The sequence below is a fragment of the Macaca fascicularis genome, chromosome 2, assembly GCF_037993035.2.
Source record: "Macaca fascicularis isolate 582-1 chromosome 2, T2T-MFA8v1.1".
Classification (NCBI taxonomy): domain Eukaryota; kingdom Metazoa; phylum Chordata; class Mammalia; order Primates; family Cercopithecidae; genus Macaca; species Macaca fascicularis.
In genome coordinates this window covers 1,737,594-1,760,470 of record NC_088376.1, presented here as the reverse complement: position 1 = coordinate 1,760,470, position 22,877 = coordinate 1,737,594, and the positions used below count along the sequence as shown (strand labels likewise).

The 22,877-nt window shown below is 51.3% G+C and overlaps 1 protein-coding gene, 1 long non-coding RNA gene and 1 other non-coding gene across 12 annotated transcripts in view; 2 read left to right on the top strand and 1 right to left on the bottom strand.

Moving 5' to 3' along the window:
- Nucleotides 1-9,796: 9,796 nt before the first annotated feature.
- Nucleotides 9,797-16,203, bottom strand: LOC135969580 (uncharacterized). The gene is made up of 2 exons (XR_010584828.2): nucleotides 15,696-16,203; nucleotides 9,797-11,709 (listed from the first exon to the last, which is right to left on the bottom strand). It is a non-coding gene; the product is annotated as an uncharacterized lncRNA (long non-coding RNA).
- On the top strand, nucleotides 11,780-11,884 carry LOC123571996 (U6 spliceosomal RNA). Its single transcript, XR_006696350.1, has one exon. It is a non-coding gene; the product is annotated as a U6 spliceosomal RNA (small nuclear RNA).
- The window catches only part of TM4SF19 (transmembrane 4 L six family member 19), a 21,874-nt gene continuing 14,442 nt past the window's right edge, over nucleotides 15,446-22,877 (top strand). For 4 of the 10 annotated variants that reach the window (XM_045387266.3, XM_074030689.1, XM_045387263.3 and 1 more), the window contains exons 1-2: nucleotides 15,446-15,567; nucleotides 16,306-16,432. The gene's annotated coding sequence lies outside the window, so the exon portion shown is untranslated. Of the gene's footprint in view, nucleotides 15,568-16,300; nucleotides 16,433-22,877 lie in introns of those variants that run through there. The other 6 variants (XM_074030691.1, XM_065539631.2, XM_065539632.2 and 3 more) reach the window with 2 other exon arrangements.

Below are 22,877 nucleotides of genomic sequence, written 5' to 3'. Positions count from 1 at the left end.
TTTGGTGTTTTTTCATAGGCTCTTGAGGCTTAACTAGCAGCTTCTGATTTATTGAGTGAAAGATGGTTTTCATGTTCATTCCTCAGTTGTATCTCTGAACTTGGATAACATACTTGCCATTTGAAGAATAGAGCTGTATATTATCAAAGGTGCACTGGAGGGTAAAACATTTGTTGGTAGCAGACAAGGTCAGAAATCTAAAAATTCAGGGAGGCCCAGGGTAAGAAGAGGAGGTTTGCTCAGCTTTGTGCTCTGATGGTGCCCATCTGTACTCCAGCAAAGTCATAGCTGAAGCCCAGCTCGCTCAAACATGTCAAGTCAGCCGCTTTTCCTGTCGGGCTCTGTTTCATTCTCTTTACCTTCTAGCTTCTCTTGATAGAACAGCTGGGAGAACTGACAACATGTTCATCAGTGAGAGGGTGTAGTTCTTTCTGACATGTTCAGCACGTGCATATTCATTGATGAGAAACCAAAGTGACTTTTTCAACTTGGGTTACTGCGGGATGATTAAGTAGAGAGAAAGTGATTTAAAAGACAGCATGGTACTTTCACCCAGCTTAACATGCAGCTGGGTTGTCTACAATACAAGATGTGGTGGGCTTTGTTTTATTTTATTTTGAGGCAGGAGTGTAATTATCTCAGGGTTGATATAGAGGCCCATGGGAATAGTTACGGATTGTGCACGAGAAGAGTCCATAAGGAGTATTGCCTTGCTCAAGAGTTCAATCCACTGACAGAGTAGGCGTCTTCCAGCTTGCCTTATTTCCTCTGCAAGTTTCCTTGCTCTTTAGGGCAGAGGTTTTATTGAATAGATTAAATGAGGTCAGTAAGGTTAGTTAAAAATAGTCATTCTTTGTGGGTGTTGGACACAGCTGAAAGAGAGTGTTAAAAAAAAAAAGCTAGAGAGGAAAAGAACAAGAAAGATAGACTTCGAGAGTGGTAAGAGAAAAATACAGGGAGATGGAATGGAAACTACTGGGAAGGCCAGGCCATGGTGGCTCACGCCTGTAATCCCAGCACTTTGGGAGGCCGAGGTGGGCAGATCACCTGAGGTCAGGAGTTCGAGACCAGCCTGACCAACATGCAGAAACCCCATCTCTACTAAAAATACAAAAATTACCCGGGTGTGATGACAGGCACCTGTAATCCCAGCTACTCAGAGGCTGAGGCAGGAGAATGGCTCGAACCTGGGAGGCAGAGATTGTGGTGAGCCAAGATTGTGCCACTGCACTCCAGCCTGGGCAACAGAGTGACACTCCATCTCAAATTTAAAAAAGAAGAAGAAGAAGAAGAAGAAGAATAGTGGGAAAAAAGTGAGAGGAATACTTTTTTGAATTTGATATCGGAAGGAACTGGAGAAGAGAATGAACAGTGCCAAATGAGAAAAGAACAGGAAACTTAATACTGAGTAACTGGCATGCGCTAGGTACTTTTATGTACATTTTCTTCTTCAGTCTCCCTAAGAATTGTACGAAATATATATTTTCTTCCCATGTTAAGAAAACAGGTATAGAGAACTTATTCAGGATGTCACAGCTAGTGAGTGGCAAATCAGAATTGGAATCCAGAGTCCATACTGTTTCAACGTCCATGCTGTGTTCTCCGACAGCAAGAGAATCAAGCCACCCAAATGGTTATCTTCTCATTGTTGGGCTTTGTAAATTAGCATTTAGTTTTGTTCCCATAAATATAGAGGAAGTAGTTGGGTTAAAGTTTTGGGATTTGCACTATGCCTATAAATGTTTATTTGTGCCATTATTTTGAGAGGCTGATTATTGCTTTTTTAAAATGATGCACTGGTGAAGATGTGAAAGGAAAATTGCTATGTGGCATTATTTGCCAAGAATAAATGAAAAGGGTAAAAAAAGAATTTTTTCTTTTTTTAAACATTTTTCAGAAAAGACACAATTATCTTTTTTTTTTTTTTTTTTTTAAATATAGGTGAGCGCCACCACGCCTGGCTAATTTTTGTATTTTTAGTAGAGACAGGGTTTCACCATGTTGGCCAGGATGGTCTTGATCTCTTGACCTTGTGATCCGCCCGCCTCGGCCTCCCAAAGTGCTGGGATTACAGGCATGAGCCACCACTCCCAGCCTACAATTCTGTTTTGTGTGTCCCATCCATACCAGATTATTGAACCCTCGGTGTGTATGTTTTTAAATCTTGTATATAATTCTTCCTTGACTTAGACATCAACAACTAGCTATTGAGTTCTTTATAGAAGTTGGAAATATTTTGAAATCTGAGATCTAATTCCTGGCCAGATGTGGTGGCTCACGCCTGTAATCCCAGGGAGGCCAAGGTGGGGGAATCACCTGAGGTTGGGAGTTTGAGATCAGCCTGGCCAACATGGTGAAACCCTGTCTCTACTAAAAAATATAAAAATTAGCTAGGCATGGTGGCTCATGTCTGTAATCCCAGCTGCTGGGGAGGCTGAGGCATGAGAGTCTCTTGAACCCGGGAGGCGGAGGTTGCAGTGAGCCGAGATCACACCCCTGCACTCTGGCCTGGGTGAGGGAGCGAGACTCTGTCTCAAAAAATAATAAATGAGATCTGATTCCTGCCTGTTTTATCCAGTTAGGGAGACACACTACACATGAAATAACTGGAGAGCATGTAAATGTTTACCTATTCAAGCTTAGGAAAAGGGAAGAGTATGTTTTAGTCAGCAAAGTCTTAAGCAAGACTGAAAAGTGGCAAGCACTGTAGCTCAGATTTTCTTTTGACTCACCTATTTCTTTAGCTCCACCTTTCGTAACTTTAGATTTAGGGCATGAAGTTCTGCCAGTAAGGCATAACCAGTACCCAAGTAAGAAAGGATTACTGATCCCCCGGAGTAAACGTTTCTAGCTAGCAGGGATCTCACTTGTACGCTTCGGAAAAATGCCAGAGGGAGCCACTAGCAACTGAAAAATGAGGAAGATTTAATTTCTCTACAGGTACAAATCAAATGCGCAGCATAGTACATATTATATGCAGAAAGGGCACTAGGGGTGTAAGTGTACTTGGGTAACAGCTCTGCTAGTTGTTACTTCACACTTCTCTTTCTTCTTAATCTCGGGTTTCTCATCTGAAAAATGAGAGAATTGGACTAGATTAATAGTGCTCAGCCTTTTCTAGACCAGCAAATTAGATTATCTCTGAAGTCCTTTTTCCACTCCAAAATTTTACGCTTCCAGTCTCTGCCCTTTATTGCATATTATCTCTAGGCTAATTAAAAGTGTGCTGGTTAATCATTTTCTTTTTTTGTGTGTGTTCAGGTATCATTTGACCAGTAACTTGCTCCTAATCTTACTGTGATGACTGAAACCTCCAAAGAGGAGAGTATAATAGTTACAGGTCTAGTAATAATCTTTTGAACAATTCATTATTTTTTAAAACTTAATGCCGTGTGCCTAATCAGTATTGAGTATGACTAAAATGTAAATGAGAACCAAATATGTCACTAACACTGGCACTAAATTTTATTTTTACTTGTGTACTTAAAGTACTTTACTGGCCTATTGGGAAGTTGGTTTGTATAAGTTGTAAGATTCACTCCTGGTTTTGGCAGAAGCAACTTTTTAAAGATACAATTAGGCTGACTTTTAAAAACGTTTTTTATCCCATAGAATGTATCTTTATTATGTGATTCTTACCCTCTCTCTGCCTTTTTTGACCATCATTTAACTACTCAGTAGTAAATCATGGGGTGCAGGCTGATGAATTAGTAGTCTTGTGTAAAACTAAAATGTAATGAGCATAGGAAGAACCAGCTCTTCTGGTGAACATGGCAGTTTTCCGGTACTACCAGCCTTGATGAATAGGCTGAAGACAGCTGTGTACTATGGACATTCGACTTCACTGGATTGCCTTGCTTAGCATTTCAGTTATTGTCTTGCCATGAAACGTGGTGTTGCACAGTACACATTTTAGAATAGTGGCAAGAATGTTCTTTAGAACTGCAAATAACCCAACAGTGTACCATGCCAGTATATCGGTTTCTCCTGTTATATAGAGATTTGGTATTTCAGTGATGGTTATTTTGGTTTTTGACTCACCTGTGTGTCAGTCCTGCTACAGAGACAGTATAGAATCAAGAATTTCTTGACGTCTTTTTAAAAATAGAGATTATAATGTCCTTGGTGGTTTTCCTGTGAAGTGAACTTACATGGCTGGATTATTGAATGTGACAGTGAGACTCTTAATTAGAAAGTCTTGTAATCCTGCTTTCTAGTTTCCTTCTCCACCATTCACTTTTAACATTCATTCTCTGAAAATAGCTATGATTTTTAATGTAATTGACTATGTTTAAGAAATTCCATGTCAAAGTCTTAATATGTAACAATCTTCATTTTTTATAAAATTGAAGGAAATTTTTGAGGCAAACTTACTTTTATAGCTCATTTTTTCTCTTAACTAAGGAGAATTCTCTGGTTTCAAATGGAGAGTGGCTAGCTCTGTGATGCCCACTCTCTTTGTGGCCTACCAGGTACTGTTTTGTTGCTTAAATTGCAGATATTCTTATAAATGTGATGATTTTTGGCACAGGCCTTTCTTTGCCATATTGATTTCAAAATAGAGTTGGGTAATCCAATTTGAATTACTTTAATAAACATAATTTAGCATTTCTGTAATGAGAAAGTATTTTCAAAAGATAACCAGATTTACTTCTAGGATTAGAGATGGCAAATACCAGTGATAGTATTTTTCCCAAGAACCATCACATGTTAATCTATAAATATGAGAAGTTGTAGATATTGTCGTACTTAATTCTTTGGCAACAAACAGCAAGTTTTTATTGTTTGTTTAATTGTATTTCCTCTAGAGATCACAATACTCTGGGTATTTTATATCCCTTCTAAAGGTCATTTGGATTTTCAAATGGGAAGAATAGTCAAGCTAAGCTGGACTAAACCTAAGTAATATTTTATCTCATCAAAAGAAGTTATTAATCCAACTGGGTTAGCATGAGTCATTCATTTTTTAGACATGGTAAATGGGAAACATTTCAAATCGTTAGATAAATTCTGACCTGGAATCGAATTCTCCCTTTCTTAAAATCTTTTTAATTTGCTTTTTTCATAGGCTCAGTATGGAACTCTTAACTGATAAGGGAGAGATTCTTGATCTGGAACCATTCCCTGCCATTCTGCTTTTTTCTCTCTGTCAATCAAGGTAGCTGGCTCCATAGTACCTGTCACCAGGGTCCATTTCAGGTTGATGACATTAGACCATTTACACTCAGTTGGATACTTCCCTGTTTTCAGCAACATGATTTTACAGGATGCTTTTCTCAAAGCTTTGCATTCTTAATGGAAATATCAAATGGTGTAATTCCAAATATAAATATGTTTATGACACTAATCATATGCTTTTAATGATAACTTTTTGATAACTTACTGCCCTGTAAAGTTAAACCTTACACGGAGTGACTGTTGCCATCAGAAAATCCCTTTTTACCTGCTAATGAGAATGAAAGTAGTATGTGACCTCCACTTTCAGTGAATGAGTAGCAAGCTTCTCAGAGGGGCTGCTTATCTTACCCGTCTGGGGTCTTGGCACTTGTACTTTCCTGGGTTTGTCCCTCCAGCTGGAAAGGCTGTTGAAAACACTTGCCAGGAAACAGTAAAGCTGTGAGAGAACCTTCTAGTCTTAGGTAGAGAGAAATGAGTACCAGTTGATGCTAACGTGATACTTAGACTTTGAGGGGCTTCCATCCAAGCTTTGGCATGAATCTGTTAGACACAGTTTTCTTCACTTCTCTGATAATCTTTTTTTCCAGAATGGCTTTTTGTTGTTGTTGTTATTAACAAATTGTAAACATCGGTGTTTTTTTGTTTTGTTTGCCCTTTCGGAAAGTCCTTCTTCGAGTAGGTATTGATGGTTCCATGGAAACTCTCAGCAGTGTCTGTGTAGGCTCTGTGCATGCTTTGTATGAGTTCAGTTTGAACAATGCATTTGGAATCACCTGGGATGTCCAATTCTGGCATGTCTTCATTGATTGTGTTTTTAAACATGTCTCATGTCATTTTCCAAACCTCACTTTACATCTTACTCAGAGAAGTTAATCAAGGAATGAAATTTCTGGGGGGATAGGGATGAGGGTGGGTTGGGGACTTGAGTGAAGTCAACTTGGGGTATTTGCTTTAAAGTGTTTTCTAAAGCAGTTCCTAACAGTATTTAGAGATTCCCTGGGATGTTTGTGTGCTCAGCTTATTCTGGACAAAGTGTGTGGGCGGGGGGGTCTTACTGAGATTTGCATTCTTAGTGCAGGACAGGCTCTAAATTTCATCTGTGCTCTAGATTTGTGATTGAATCCAAGAAGATAACAAGGACAGTGCTCCTATTGTAACGTTTCTGGCAAGTGCTCCCTAAAATGCACATCGAATTGTGTTTTCTGGACCTTTTCTCCCATGGTGCTAGGAGATAGCATTGATTTCTGCAGCTCTTCTCAGTGCTGGGAAGAAGTCTTTGGGATTATTGAGCAAGGGGCAGCCGGACCATCCACTAAATTTGTTTGTTCAAGACACATTAGAGACCCTCCTGTATATCTAGTAAGTCATAATAAAGGTGCTCGGGAAAGCCTTAAATTTGAAGACACATGGAGGCGGTAGAAAATTAACCTTGTAAGAGGAGAAGAACATGCCGTTAGGTAAAGCAGAGCTGTAACTGCTGGCTAAGACTCAATGGAACTTCCACTTGCTCTAAAACCAGGGAAATCTTAGATAACTGGGTGTGATCTATCTATAGATCTACATAGTCTATGGGTAAATAATTTCCAAAAGGAGGATCTTGCTGTCCGTTGGTGATCCTCTGGTTTGGGCTGTACCAAATTGTGAATATTCTTGCTGTGTTGTACCCAGTTGCTTTATATGAATACTGCAACTTGAAACGGGGAGGGTGGGGGGGACAACGGGGTGGGGGAGGGAGGGGAGTGGGACGATAAGTCTTCTGAAGACATCAGCTCACTGTGCTGAGAGAGGGACCAAACTCAAGGAAACCTCTGATCTATACATTCAACTGCTGCATTTTTTTATAAATACATGTAAATGTCCTGTTGTAATATTTGATCTTGGAAATAAAAACAAAAACTTTTCAGTATTAGTTTTTTTGTGGTGTTGTTTTTGCAAGATAAGACTCTCTGGATATTACTTTCAGTAATACAATTTAGATTCCAAAAGCTTGCCCCCCCACCCCCCATGTTCTCATTTAGGTCAGCTCCTGTTGATTCACAAAGGTTACTTTGTAGTCCACTTGTCAGCCTAATGCTTGCTAGCCTTTTTTCTGCTCTTCCTGGTATTTCACACATTTATGGTAAACACTCTGTAAATGTTAGTCCAGTTGTTACAGAAACATTGGGTAAGCTAGCCTTGTTAGGTAAGTATGATTCTGTGTTGGACATACTTGGGCAATTCAAGTGTCTAATTTTTCAGACCAGTGGTAATTACTAATAGTTAATTAAGGACTTAGCTTAAACAAGTGAAGGAAAGATAATTAATGGACAAAAAGACAGGAGTTATGATTATATGGTATAATAGAAATTGGTATTGCTGCTGGCTGCAGTGGCTCATGCCTGTAATCCCAGCACATTGCAAGGCTGAGACGGGTGGATCACCTGAGGTCAGGAGTTCGAGACCAGCCTGGCCAACGTGGTGAAACCCTGTCTCTACTAAAAATACAAAAATTAGCTGCGCATGGTAGCACATGCCTGTAATCCCAGCTACTCGGGACGCTGAAGCAGGAGAATCGCTTGAACCTAGGAGGCAGAGGTTGCCGTGAGCCAAGATCATGCCACTGCACTCCAGCCTGGGTGACAAGAGCGAAACTCTGTCTCAAAAAAAACAAAAAACAGGCGTGGTTGTGGTGCCTCTAATCCCAGCTACTCGGGAGGCTGAAGCAGGAGAATTGCTTGAACCTGGGAAGTGGAGGTTGCAGTGAGCTGAGATAGCATTCAGCCTGGGTGACAGAGTGAGACTCCATCTCAAAAAAAAACCCAAAAAAACTGGGATTGCTGCTTGGCTCACAGTTCTGCAGTGATGGGTTGTGGAAGCATTTCTCATCCCAGTGCTTCCGATTGCCAAATAACAGGGGTGTATGTGACGGGGAAAATAACAGGGATGTGTGTGACGGGGAAAATAACAACAGGGATGTGTGCGACGGGGAAAACAACAGGGATGTGTGCGACGGGGAAAATAACAGGGATGTGTGTGACGGGGCCAAACAGATCCATCCTGGGCCCTCAAGAAACTGACTTTCTAGCTGGGAGCACGGATGATAAACATACGTGGAAAAACAGATTTGATTCTAATAGAATTTTAAAAATATACAGAAAAGGAGCCAATAGAGAATTCTTTTTTTTTTTAATTTTGAGACAGAGTCTCACTCTGTCGCGCAGGCTGGAGTGCAGTGGCGCAATCTCAGCTCACGGCAAGTTCCGCCTCCCGGGTTCAAGCGATTCTCCTGACTCAGCCTCCCGAGTAGCTGGGACTACAGATGCCTACCATCTTACCTGGCTAATCTTTGTGTTTTTAGTAGAGATGGGGTTTCACCGTGTTGGCCAGGCTGGTCTCGAACTCCTGACCTCAAGTGGTTCACCTGCCTTGGCCTCCCAAAGTGCTGGGATGACAGGTGTGAGCCACCGCACCTGACCTGGTGTTTCTTCTCACTGCCTGCGCCTCCTTGATTGGGTCTTTATGGTGGTGATCCCCAGGACCTGGCCCTCTAACTCTCCCTCAGTGATCTCATTCTCATAGTACCAACCACCGTGTATAAAGCCAATGAGTTCTCAGATCTCTAACTCCAGCCCGTCTCTCCTCCAAGCTTCAGACTCACATGTCCGACTTTTTACACGACACCTACAGTTGGAAGTGTCACTCTTACATCTAAAATGACGCCTCCCCACCCAGACCTGCAATGACACCACTACCTACGAACCTGCCAGAAACTTAAGTCTTTTTCTTTTGCTTATTCCCCCATATCCAGCCCAACAGCAAGTCCTTTAACTTCTACCTCCAAAATGCATAAAATATAACCCTGCTTTTCAGTCTATTGCCATTACTGTGGTCCAAGTGACCTGCTTTTTTTCTTGACCACTGCAATAGTCTCCGCTCTTACTCTCTTCCGACCCGTTCTCCACATATTGGCTTCTCATTCCACTCAGAATGTCCAAGCTCCTTGCTTCGTGCCACCCCTTTTGCCCCCTGCCTGCCAGCTGACTGGCTTTCTCTCAAACCCCGACATCAAACAGCTTCCTGTTCCACAGCCGAGGCGCTTCGTCTGCTTGAGTTCTCCTCGTCTTAGCATGTCACTTTCTTTTATCCTTCAGGTCTCAGCCTACAAGTAAACTCCCCAACAAATTATTTAAAGGAGAATTCTCAGCTGGGCGCAGAGGCTCACGCCTGTAATCCCAGCACTTTGGGAGGCTGAGGTCGGGGGCTCACCTGAGGTCAGGAGTTCTAGACCAGCCTGGCAAACAGTGTGAAACCCCATCTCCTACTAAAAACACAAAAATTAGCCAAGTGTGGTGGCGCGTGCCTGTAAGTCCAGCTACTCTGGAGGCTGAGGCAGGAGAATTGCTTGAACCCGGGAGGTGGAGGTTGCAGTGAGCCAAGGTCACACCACTGCACTCCACACCCCAGCCTGAGGGACAAGAGCAAAACTCTGTCTTGGAAACAAAACAAAACAAACACCAGAGTGGGGCGCCAAGGGAGCCAAGAGTGAGAATGTTCAAGAAGGATCTTGTGGCCAACTGTGTCTAGAGTCAAGAGGACAGTGAAGTGTTCATCAGAGACACGAAATTACTGGAGACCAAGAACAGTTTCAGTGCAGTGTTGGAGGCAGAAATCTAGTTTGAGTGGGTAGAAGTTTACAATATGTGTATACTAATGAGAAAACCCTAACTTCCTCTTCAGTGGTCTGGTATAAATGGCAGCCCTTTCAACATATCTTCCCCTTTTTCCTCCCTCCAATTAAGGAATGTGCTCTCTTGTCAGCTTTCAGTTGAGTTTGGAGTCCACCCACAGGAGGCTGATTAGTCCTGTCACTCTTATCTGGCGAACTCTAGAAAACAGCTGGCCTAGTTGTCTTGCTGTTTCATCTTCTCTCTTTTTCTTCTGCCAGTGAATTCTATTTTATCAGCTTCCTCAATTTCTTGCTCAAATCCCACCTCCAGATCCCACAACATACCCCAGAATGGAACATCTGTCTAGCCCGTTCTGCCGAGTCTTCTTTTTTTTTTTTTTGAGACACAGTCTCTCTCTGTCGCTGAGACTGGAGTGCAGTGGCGCGATCTCGGCTCACTGCAACCTCCACATCTGGTACTCAAGCAATCCTCCCACCTCAGCCTCCCCAGTAGCTGGGACTACAGGTGTGCACACCACGCCCCGCTAATTTGTGTATCTTTAGTAAAGACAGGATTTCACCATGTTGGTCATGCTGGTCTCAAATTTCTGGCCTTGAAACCGCCTTTGCAAAATGATGACAGTGAAAGAGATTCAACTGAACCGACTCCATCTTGCGTCTCACCTCCAAGCTGTCCTCCTTCATTCCTGGGCATAGGCTGAACTAACTTTGGGAGAAACTGAGTTTGTAATTTATACTTTAAGCAAAGACAGTAACAGCCCTTTCCCAAAGCAGCCCTCCTCCTTGCCTGGGGACTAGACTAACATTAGCCACAGGATTCGAAATTCTGGTTTAGGAGCCATGCAGCTGGAGGACACGATTTTGACCCTCCCTACACGGCTCCTAAGATCAGAGCTCGAGATATTCTGCAGACGCTGCACCTGATGGATCAGCTGGCACCACCCGGATCGATAACCTGGCTGGTCCGATCTCGTGACCCCAACCCAGGAACTGAGTCCGCAGGAAGACAGCTCTGAATCCCCGGGATTTCATCCCTGACCAGTGAGCACCCCGGTCCCTGGCTTCCCCACCCAGCAAGTTTTCCTTAAAACCTGCTCCTCCAATGCTCAGGGAGACGGATCTGAGTGATAAGGAAACTCCGGCCTCCCGCACAGCCGCCTCGGCCTGAGTGACTGTTTCTCTATTGCGGTTCCCCTGTCGTGAAGAACCGGCTCCGTCCGGGCCGCGGGTAAGGGGGGCCTCGGGCGGCCACAGCCTCGAGTGCTCCCCGGCCTCCGAAGTGCTGGGACTCCCGGTGTGGGCCGCGGCGCCCCCCAAACGGTTCAGCCTCGGGAAGCCTTTTGCGGCACGACTGGTCTCCGGGCCCCGGCCCGCCGCTCACGGTGTCCTCAGACTCCCGTCCGCGCCCCCCGGGCACCCGGCAGAGCTGCCGCGGGCAGCCGCCTGCAGCCTCACTCCGCACCGGGCACCGTCCGCCAAAAGGATGCTCCGTTCTTCCGAGGCAGCGAGAGGCTCTCCACGGGGAAGTGAAGACACAGACCCCACGCGGGCCGTCACGTGCCTGGTTTCTTCAAGAAGTGTCTTGTTCGGCCGGGCGCGGTGGCTCACGCCTGCAATCCCAGCACTTTGGGAGGCCGAGACGGGCGGATCACGAGGTCAGGAGATCGAGACCATCCTGGCTAACACGGTGAAACCCCGTCTCTACTAAAAAATACAAAAAATTAGCCGGGCGAGGTGGCGGCGCCTGTAGTCCCAGCTACTCGGGAGGCTGAGGCAGGAGAATGGGGTGAACCCGGGAGGCGGAGCTTGCAGTGAGCTGAGATCCGGCCACTCACTCCAGCCTGGGCCACAGAGCTAGACTCCATCTGAAAAAAAAAAAAAGAAAGAAATTCTTATATAGAAAGCAACTCACAAACAGTTTAGAAGACTTAAACTGTGCTCACTTTGGCAACACATATACTAAAATTGGGACAACACAGAAGTTTAACATGGTTCCTGTGCAAGGATGACACGAAAATTAATGAAGGGTTTCAATTTTATTTTAAAAAATTAACCTGTGATAGTCAGTTATAATGATCCCTTCTCATATATGTGCATCAGGGGTTTTCTCAGTAATTGTTTTCATCACTGGAAGTAAAATCTGCATGCAGACACTGTGTGTGTTACTTTACGCATTTGCATGAATGAATTCATTCATCAAGTGATTCTGGAGCTCCTGCCATGTTCCAAGCTCTGTGTGAACATACAGAGCTCGGAACATACAGAGTTAGCCGCTGCCTGCAAGGGCCTCACAGCCATGAAGTGAGAAGTGAGTCACACTCCAGTGGGACGTGGGCAAAGATTTCCTAAACGGACACTAGAAGTATTGACCATAAAAGAAGATAGATGAATGGAGCTGAATTAAAATCAGTATTTTCTCTTCATGAAGAGACATAATTAAGGCCGGGCGTGGTGGCTCACACCTGTAATCCCAGCACTTTGGGAGGCTCAGGTGGGTGGATCACGAGGTCAGCAGATCAAGACCAGCCTGGCCAACATGGTGAAACCCCGTCTCTACTAAAAATACAAAACTTAGCTGAGTGTGGCAGCCCATGCCTGTAATCCCAGCTACTCGGCAGGCTGAGGCAGGAGAATCGCTTGAACCTGGGAGATGGAGGTTGCAGTGAGCCAAGATCGTGGCACTGCACTCTAGCCTGATGGCAGAGCTAGACTGTCTCAAAAATTAAAAAAAAAAAAAAAAAAAAAAAAGACATAATAAAGAGAGTAAAAAGTCAAACCACAAACTGGGGGAAAACATTCACAATAAGTTTACCTGATAAAGGTCTCATACCTAGAATTATAACGAACTAGAAAATAGTAAGAAAAAAAGATAACCAAAAATGGGCAAAAACCATGGACAGGAACTTCTCAAAGAGGATCTTCAAATGGCTAATACATATATGAAAAGGTGCTTACTCATCAAGAAGATGCAAATTCAAACACAAGGAGATTACATTAAACACCCACCACAATGCCTAAAATTAAAAATGTTTGCAAGAATGTGTAGAAATGGAAACTGCCACACACTGCTGGTGGACATGTAAATTAGTAGGAGTACTTTGGGAATCTGTGTGGCAATATCTGCCAAAATTAAATATTCACCTGCCCTATGATAGCAATGCTATTCCTAAGTATATTCTCTGAAAAATTAGTGCATAGTTCTGTCAAAAGACATGTAGAATAATATTCATAGCAGCATTATTTATAACAGGCAAAAGTTGAAAATATAAATGTCCATCAAGAGTAGAAAAAGTTGTAATATCCAATGAAATAATACTCAGCAATAAAAGAATAAATTACATGATGGATGAATCTTGCATATAGAATATTGAGTAAAGAAAGCCACACACAAAAGCCACACTGGGCCAGGCGCAGTGACACACACCTGTAATCTAGCACTTTGGGAGGCCAAGGCAGGAGGATCACTTGGGCCCAGGAGTTCGAGACCAGACTGGGCTACATGGTGAGACCCCATCTCTACAAGAAATAAAAAAATCAGCTGGCGTGGTGATGCTTGCCTGTGGTCCCAGCTACTCGGGAGGCTGACGTGGGAGGATCACTTGAGCCTGGGAGGGCAAGGCTGCAGTGAGCCATGATTGTGCCACTGCACTCCCGCCTGGATGACACAGCAAAATCCTGTTTTTTTGTTTTTTTTTTTTTAAAAAGGAAACTGATTGAATTTATGTGAAATTCAAGAACAACTGAAACCTAACCAATTATTGTAAGAGCCAAAATGAAAGTTAACACAGGGGACAAGGGATATGAATGACAGGAGACACAATTAAGCCTGTGGGGATTTGGAATGTCCTGTATCTTGATTTGTGTGCTGGTTCACCTGGGTGTACATGTAAAAATTCATCAGATTTTATCATTAAGATTTATGCACTTTAGGCCGGGCACTGTGGCTCACACCTGTAATCCCAGCACTTTGGGAGGCCAAGGCAGGTAGATCACCTGAGGTCTGGAGTTCGAGACCAGCCTGACCAACATGGAGAAACGCTGTCTCTACCTAAAATGCAAAATTAGCCAGGCGTGGTGGCGCATGCCTATAATCCCAGCTACTTGGGAGGCTGAGGCATGCGAATTGCTTGAAGCAGGGAAGCAGAGGTTGCGGTGAGGTGAGATTGTGCCACTGCACTCCAGCCTGGGAACAAGAGCGAAACTCCTTCTCAAAAAAAAAAAAAAAGAAAAGATTTCTGCACTTTTACTGTATACATGCATTATAATATCTAGATGTTTAAAACACAATGGGAGCATAGAGAAAGAAGTATCTAACTCAGAGTAAAGAAATCCTGGCAGGCCGGGCGCGGTGTCTCAAGCCTGTAATCCCAGCACTTTGGGAGGCCGAGATGGGTGGATCACGAGGTCAGGAGATCGAGACCATCTTGGCTAACACGGTGAAACCCCGTCTCTACTAAAAAATACAAAAAAACTAGCCGGGCAAGGTGGCGGCGCCTGTAGTCCCAGCTACTCGGGAGGCTGAGGCAGGAGAATAGCATAAACCTGGGAGGTGGAGCTTGCAGTGAGCCGAGATCCGGCCACTGCACTCCAGCCTGGGCGACAGAGCAAGACTCCTTCTCAAAAAAAGAAAAAAAAAAAAAAAAAAAAGAAAGAAATCCTGGCAGACTTCACTGGGAATGTTTGAACTGAATCTTGAATAGGAGCTTGTCCATAGAGGGTCACCAATCTCCCATGCAGAGAGCACCACAAAATCCTCAGAAATTTGGTGAGAGTATGATACAAGATGATAGTGGCCTGGGGCTTGAACAAAACAGTTAGGAGGCTGAGTGTGGTGGCTCACACCTGTAATCTTAGCACTTTGGGAGGCTGAGGCGAACACCTGAGGTCAAGAGTCAGAGAGCAGCCTGGCCAAAACGGCAAAACCCCGTCTGTATTAAAAATACACAGGAGTCAGAGAGCAGCCTGGCCAAAATGGCAAAACCCCGTCTGTATTAAAAATACAAAGATTAGCCGGGCATGGTGGCAGGTGCCTGTAGTACCAGCTACTCAGGAAGCGAAGGCGGGAGGATTGCTTGAGTGTGGGAGGTGGAGCTGGCAGTGAGCCGAGATCACGCCACCGCACTCCAGCCTGGGTAACAGAGTAAGACCCTGTCTCAAAAAAAAAAAAAAAAAAAAAAGTTAGAAGTCCAGTACAGGAACCATGCCACACGTCGAGACAGCCAAGGGCAAGGTAAGGAGAGTGATGAGGAAAAAGGGGTGGCTGCCCCGCTTGGTGCTGTTCTGCCAAAGAGCCCAGATTCTTTGCGGGGTGGCAGATGAGGACAGGAACAGCTGGGGTGTGGAAAGCGTTGCTGCCTGGGGAGAGCGGAGGGTGAGGTGTTTCTCACGGGTGCATCCAGTGACTCATCAGGACCGTGGAGCTCATGAGGCCTCCTGTTTCCTGCCTTAGAATCACATGGAAATGAGCAGAGGGTGGGTCATCAGGACAGGGCGCTCCGAGGAGCGGAAGCGCCCTCAATGCAGGCTGTGGGCAGGGGCGTGGGCGCACACACGCCTGGGTGACCTCTGCGTATATAGAGAGCCTCCCTGGCCCTCCTGGACAGAGTCCTGGAAAGACAACCTTCAGGTCCAGCCCCGGGGCTGCAGGAGCGGAGCCCCCTCTGAAGAGGCAGCCTTGCTCCAGGTTCTTTCTCTCCCATTCTGAGCCTTGACAGCAGATGCAGGTGAGCAGAGATGAAAGGGTGAGGTGACGGCCAGGGACAGCGCAGCCTCACAGACGAGAGTGCACGTTTCCACTCCAGCGGGCCTGGCTCTGCAGCTTGGCGGCTGTGTGACTGCGCAATTCACTTACCTTCTCCTTTTGCCTCAGTCTGTCAACTTCCGGCCTTTGCACCTAGGATACTCTTCCCTGCCTAGTACCTCACTGTCCATCAAGTGTGGGCATGGGCAGCCCTTCCTGCGGGAGGCTGCGTTTTGCTTCTGCCAGATAGGATTCGGTTCCTCCATGGGCTTCCATGACGCCTTAAGTTGGATGCCTCTGCCTGGTACTTACTGCAACCAGCGGCGAATCCAGAGTCTGCAGCAAACTCAGTCCTTGCCTTCTGGGGGAAAGATTCAGCTGAGGGGCAGAAGTGGGCAGAGGGAGAGGCCGAGGCAAGTTTTAGAGAAGGAGTGAAAGTTTATTAAAAACTTTCAGAGCAGGAATGAAAGGAAGTAAAGTACACTTGGAAGAGGGCCAAGTGCGCGACTTGAGAGATCCAAGCGTGCTGTTCAGCCCTTGACTTGGGTTTTCTACATGGGGATGGTTCCGCGGTCTCCATCTCTTCTCCCCTGATCTTCCCTTGGGATGCGCTGTCCGCACGCCCCAAAGTCTGCCGCACAGGCACTTGGGAGGGGCCGCATGCGCAGTGGGGTTACTGAAGTCCTGCGCATGCTCACTTGAGGCGTTTTTCCCTTACCAGCGGAGCGGCGCTAGAGGACCGTCACGAACCAGCTAAACTCCGCCATTTTGCTTCTTAGTGCACCTGCTGGAGCGCTGACGCCCAGCCCCTGAGCTCTTATCAGGTAGCTACTGATCACCAGGTTCAGGTATTTTCCATCTGTTGGGAGACTGCCTTTCCCTGACGCTGGCTGTGACCAATTATTATTTTAGAAAGACAGAGTAACAACTGCCTGACCATCCCCTCACAGTCACCTGAGGTTACTGGGGTCGGGGCCTTCCCCGGCCCTGCTCGTGTCTGCTCTAACACTCACCACACTTCATTAGGATTGCTTTTTGGCCAGCCTGACGCACATGGTGAAACCCGTCACTGCTAAAAATACAGAATTAGCTGGGGGGGTGCGTGCCTGTAATTCCAGCTACTGGGGAAGCTGAGGCAGGAGAATCGCTGGAACCCGGGAGGTGGAGGTCGCGGTGAGCCGAGATTGTGCCACTGCACTCCAGCCTGGGCGACAAGCGAAACTCTGTCTCAAAAAACAAACAAACAAAAAACCAGAATTGCTTTTTGCCTTAGCTGCGTCCCCAGTAAACTTTAAGCTCCTCAGGAAAAGGGATTACATCTTTTTCATCATTATATCCCTAGCCCCCAGCAAGTGCCTGTCAGGTAATGATCACTTAATAAACATCTGACTGAAGAAAGAATGAAAGAAAAGGCTTGCTAGGTGGCGAGGGAGATCCACAGGGGTAGAGAATGTGCGTTCTCTTCCTCCATGGAATTGAGCTGATCACTTCTGTTGTTGCCCTGACATGTAGCCGATGACTTGCTCACCTAGCCAGGACCTCAGGACAGAACAAGGAACTCCCCAACAGCCTGGTTTTCAGGTTTTACCTTCTGATCTTGCTTGTCTCTTCAGATATCAAATTAGCCCACCTCTTTGCTCACCTCCTGGTTCACATTTTTTGGAAGGGTTTCTCCAAATGTTATGATTTCTAGGGGGAATAAAGTCAGGAAGAGGAGGTGAAATTCACACGACGGCAAGCGCTTTTAGTGTTTGATTGGCGGACAGCCAGCCTCTGAATTCCACTCATTCAAAAGCCATGCTCCAGCTGGTAGTTTTCCCCTCGTTGTCCATCATTTTTAGTTTCCCCTTTAAGACTTTTCTGAGCCGGGCGCGGTGGCTCACGCCTGTAATCCCAGCACTTTGGGAGGCCGAGGCGGGTGAATCACCTGAAGTCAGGAGTTCAAGACCAGCCTGGCCAACCTGGAGAAACCCAGTCTCTACTAAAAATACAAAATTAGCCGGGCGTAATGGTGGGCACCTGTAATCCCAGCTACTCAGGAGTCTGAGGCAGGAGAATCGCTTGAACCCAGGAAGTGGAGGTTGCAGTGAGCCGAGACCGGGACATTACACTCCAGCCTGGGCAACAAGAGTGAAACTCTGTCTCATAAAAAAGAAAAAAAAAAGAAAAAAGACTTTTCTGATGGGAAAGTTTGTGTAGATTGTCAGGGGGTTGATGTTGGTGAAGTGTCTAGACAGGCCTTTCTCAAAGGTGGTGTGATTTGAAGGCACTAAATGCGTTCCTGCACTAGGGCGTCTCCTGGCCCTATGATCTAGAGCGCCCGCTTGAGAGGCCACCACACACCCATCTTTCCTTGGGTCCCTGTCAGTCATCTGAGTGGGCAGTGGGTTAAAGTTGAGAGTTGCTGACACCCTGGGTGGTTAATTTGCCTCAACACAGAATTACACACTGAAAGCCTCGCACTGCATGATGGGACCATCTCGGAGGGAGGCTGCGTGGACATGCGGGGGGCATCGCAGCACTGTGGGCCGCTGTGAGGGGGGCCGTTCTCCACAGTCACCCTGCTCTCAGGAGCAGGACAGGCTCCTTGCTGTGACTGAGGAGTCCAGTGGCCTGCCAGCCAGAGGGGTGACAGGGGAAGAGACACCCCATCCCTCCTGATTCCTGACCCCATCCTGCCCCAGGACCCTTGGGTCGCAGGGGTAAGGGTCACCGTTGGTTCATATCCTACCCCCACCCTCCCCGTGACCCCTCCCCTCTCCTGCCCCCACCCTCCCCGTGCACCCCTCCCCTCTCCAGCCCCCACCCTCCCAGGATACCCCTCCCCTCTCCTACCCCCACCCTCCCCGTGCACCCCTCCCCTCTCCTGCCCCCACCCTCCCAGGACACCCCTCCCCTCTCCTGCCTCCACCCTCCCAGGACACCCCTCCCCTCTCCTGCCCCCACCCTCCCAGGACACCCCTCCCCTCTCCAGCCCCCACCCTCCCCGTGCACCCCTCCCCTCTCCTACCCCCACCCTCCCAGGACACCCCTCCCCTCTCCAGCCCCCACCCTCCCAGGACACCCCTCCCCTCTCCAGCCCCCACCCTCCCCGTGCACCCCTCCCCTCTCCTGCCCCCACCCTCCCAGGACACCCCTCCCCTCTCCAGCCCCCACCCTCCCCGTGCACCCCTCCCCTCTCCTACACCCACCCTCCCAGGACACCCCTCCCCTCTCCAGCCCCCACCCTCCCAGGACACCCCTCCCCTCTCCTACCCCCACCCTCCCCGTGCACCCCTCCCCTCTCCTACCCCCACCCTCCCAGGACACCCCTCCCCTCTCCAGCCCCCACCCTCCCAGGACACCCCTCCCCTCTCCTGCCCCCACCCTCCCAGGACACCCCTCCCCTCTCCTACCCCCACCCTCCCCGTGCACCCCTCCCCTCTCCTGCCCCCACCCTCCCAGGACACCCCTCCCCTCTCCAGCCCCCACCCTCCCAGGACACCCCTCCCCTCTCCTGCCCCCACCCTCCCAGGACACCCCTCCCCTCTCCAGCCCCCACCCTCCCAGGACACCCCTCCCCTCTCCTGCCCCCACCCTCCCAGGACACCCCTCCCCTCTCCTGCCCCCACCCTCCCAGGACACCCCTCCCCTCTCCTGCCCCCACCCTCCCAGGACACCCCTCCCCTCTCCTGCCCCCACCCTCCCAGGACACCCCTCCCCTCTCCAGCCCCCACCCTCCCCGTGCACCCCTCCCCTCTCCTGCCCCCACCCTCCCAGGACACCCCTCCCCTCTCCTGCCCCCACCCTCCCAGGACACCCCTCCCCTCTCCTGCCCCCACCCTCCCAGGACACCCCTCCCCTCTCCAGCCCCCACCCTCCCCGTGCACCCCTCCCCTCTCCTACCCCCACCCTCCCAGGACACCCCTCCCCTCTCCAGCCCCCACCCTCCCAGGACACCCCTCCCCTCTCCAGCCCCCACCCTCCCCGTGCACCCCTCCCCTCTCCTACCCCCACCCTCCCAGGACACCCCTCCCCTCTCCAGCCCCCACCCTCCCAGGACACCCCTCCCCTCTCCTGCCCCCACCCTCCCAGGACACCCCTCCCCTCTCCAGCCCCCACCCTCCCCGTGCACCCCTCCCCTCTCCTACACCCACCCTCCCAGGACACCCCTCCCCTCTCCAGCCCCCACCCTCCCAGGACACCCCTCCCCTCTCCTGCCCCCACCCTCCCAGGACACCCCTCCCCTCTCCTACCCCCACCCTCCCCGTGCACCCCTCCCCTCTCCTACCCCCACCCTCCCAGGACACCCCTCCCCTCTCCTGCCCCCACCCTCCCAGGACACCCCTCCCCTCTCCTGCCCCCACCCTCCCAGGACACCCCTCCCCTCTCCTGCCCCCACCCTCCCAGGACACCCCTCCCCTCTCCAGCCCCCACCCTCCCCGTGCACCCCTCCCCTCTCCTACCCCCACCCTCCCAGGACACCCCTCCCCTCTCCAGCCCCCACCCTCCCAGGACACCCCTCCCCTCTCCTGCCCCCACCCTCCCAGGACACCCCTCCCCTCTCCAGCCCCCACCCTCCCCGTGCACCCCTCCCCTCTCCTGCCCCCACCCTCCCAGGACACCCCTCCCCTCTCCAGCCCCCACCCTCCCCGTGCACCCCTCCCCTCTCCTACACCCACCCTCCCAGGACACCCCTCCCCTCTCCAGCCCCCACCCTCCCAGGACACCCCTCCCCTCTCCTGCCCCCACCCTCCCAGGACACCCCTCCCCTCTCCAGCCCCCACCCTCCCCGTGCACCCCTCCCCTCTCCTGCCCCCACCCTCCCAGGACACCCCTCCCCTCTCCAGCCCCCACCCTCCCCGTGCACCCCTCCCCTCTCCAGCCCCCACCCTCCCAGGACACCCCTCCCCTCTCCTGCCCCCACCCTCCCAGGACACCCCTCCCCTCTCCTGCCCCCACCCTCCCAGGACACCCCTCCCCTCTCCTGCCCCCACCCTCCCAGGACACCCCTCCCCTCTCCTACACCCACCCTCCCAGGACACCCCTCCCCTCTCCAGCCCCCACCCTCCCAGGACACCCCTCCCCTCTCCTACCCCCACCCTCCCCGTGCACCCCTCCCCTCTCCTACCCCCACCCTCCCAGGACACCCCTCCCCTCTCCAGCCCCCACCCTCCCAGGACACCCCTCCCCTCTCCTGCCCCCACCCTCCCAGGACACCCCTCCCCTCTCCAGCCCCCACCCTCCCCGTGCACCCCTCCCCTCTCCTACCCCCACCCTCCCAGGACACCCCTCCCCTCTCCAGCCCCCACCCTCCCAGGACACCCCTCCCCTCTCCTGCCCCCACCCTCCCAGGACACCCCTCCCCTCTCCAGCCCCCACCCTCCCCGTGCACCCCTCCCCTCTCCTACACCCACCCTCCCAGGACACCCCTCCCCTCTCCAGCCCCCACCCTCCCAGGACACCCCTCCCCTCTCCTACCCCCACCCTCCCCGTGCACCCCTCCCCTCTCCTACCCCCACCCTCCCAGGACACCCCTCCCCTCTCCAGCCCCCACCCTCCCAGGACACCCCTCCCCTCTCCTGCCCCCACCCTCCCAGGACACCCCTCCCCTCTCCTACCCCCACCCTCCCCGTGCACCCCTCCCCTCTCCTACACCCACCCTCCCAGGACACCCCTCCCCTCTCCAGCCCCCACCCTCCCAGGACACCCCTCCCCTCTCCTACCCCCACCCTCCCCGTGCACCCCTCCCCTCTCCTACCCCCACCCTCCCAGGACACCCCTCCCCTCTCCTACCCCCACCCTCCCCGTGCACCCCTCCCCTCTCCTACCCCCACCCTCCCCGTGCACCCCTCCCCTCTCCTGCCCCCACCCTCCCAGGATACCCCTCCCCTTTCCTGCCCCCGCCCTCCCCATGCACCCCTCCTCTCTCCTACCCCCACCCTCCCCTCTCCTGCCCCCGCCCTCCCAGGACACCCCTCCCCTCTCCTACCCCCACCCTCCCAGGACACCCCTCCCCTCTCCGGCCCCCACCCTCCCCGTGCACCCCTCCCCTCTCCTGCCCCCACCCTCCCAGGACACCCCTCCCCTCTCCGGCCCCCACCCTCCCCCTGCACCCCTCCCCTCTCCTGCCCCCACCCTCCCAGGACACCCCTCCCCTTTTCTGCCCCCACCCTCCCCGTGCACCCCTCCTCTCTCCTACCCCCACCCTCCCCGTGCACCCCTCCTCTCTCCTACCCCCACCCTCCCCATGCACCCCTGCCCTCTCCTACCCCCACCCTCCCCTCTCCTACCCCCACCCTCCCAGGACACCCCTCCCCTCTCTAGCCCCCACCCTCCCCGTGCACCCCTGCCCTCTCCTACCCCCACCCTCCCCTCTCCTACCCCCACCCTCCCAGGACACCCCTCCCCTCTCCTACCCCCACCCTCCCCGTGCACCCCTCCCCTCTCCTACCCCCACCCTCCCAGGACACCCCTCCCCTCTCCAGCCCCCACCCTCCCAGGACACCCCTCCCCTCTCCTGCCCCCACCCTCCCAGGACACCCCTCCCCTCTCCTGCCCCCACCCTCCCAGGACCCCCCTCCCCTCTCCTGCCCCCACCCTCCCAGGACACCCCTCCCCTCTCCAGCCCCCACCCTCCCCGTGCACCCCTCCCCTCTCCTACCCCCACCCTCCCAGGACACCCCTCCCCTCTCCAGCCCCCACCCTCCCAGGACACCCCTCCCCTCTCCTGCCCCCACCCTCCCAGGACACCCCTCCCCTCTCCAGCCCCCACCCTCCCCGTGCACCCCTCCCCTCTCCTGCCCCCACCCTCCCAGGACACCCCTCCCCTCTCCAGCCCCCACCCTCCCCGTGCACCCCTCCCCTCTCCAGCCCCCACCCTCCCAGGACACCCCTCCCCTCTCCTGCCCCCACCCTCCCAGGACACCCCTCCCCTCTCCTGCCCCCACCCTCCCAGGACACCCCTCCCCTCTCCTGCCCCCACCCTCCCAGGACACCCCTCCCCTCTCCTGCCCCCACCCTCCCAGGACACCCCTCCCCTCTCCAGCCCCCACCCTCCCAGGACACCCCTCCCCTCTCCAGCCCCCACCCTCCCAGGACACCCCTCCCCTCTCCTACCCCCACCCTCCCCGTGCACCCCTCCCCTCTCCTACCCCCACCCTCCCAGGACACCCCTCCCCTCTCCTGCCCCCACCCTCCCAGGACACCCCTCCCCTCTCCAGCCCCCACCCTCCCCGTGCACCCCTCCCCTCTCCTACCCCCACCCTCCCAGGACACCCCTCCCCTCTCCAGCCCCCACCCTCCCAGGACACC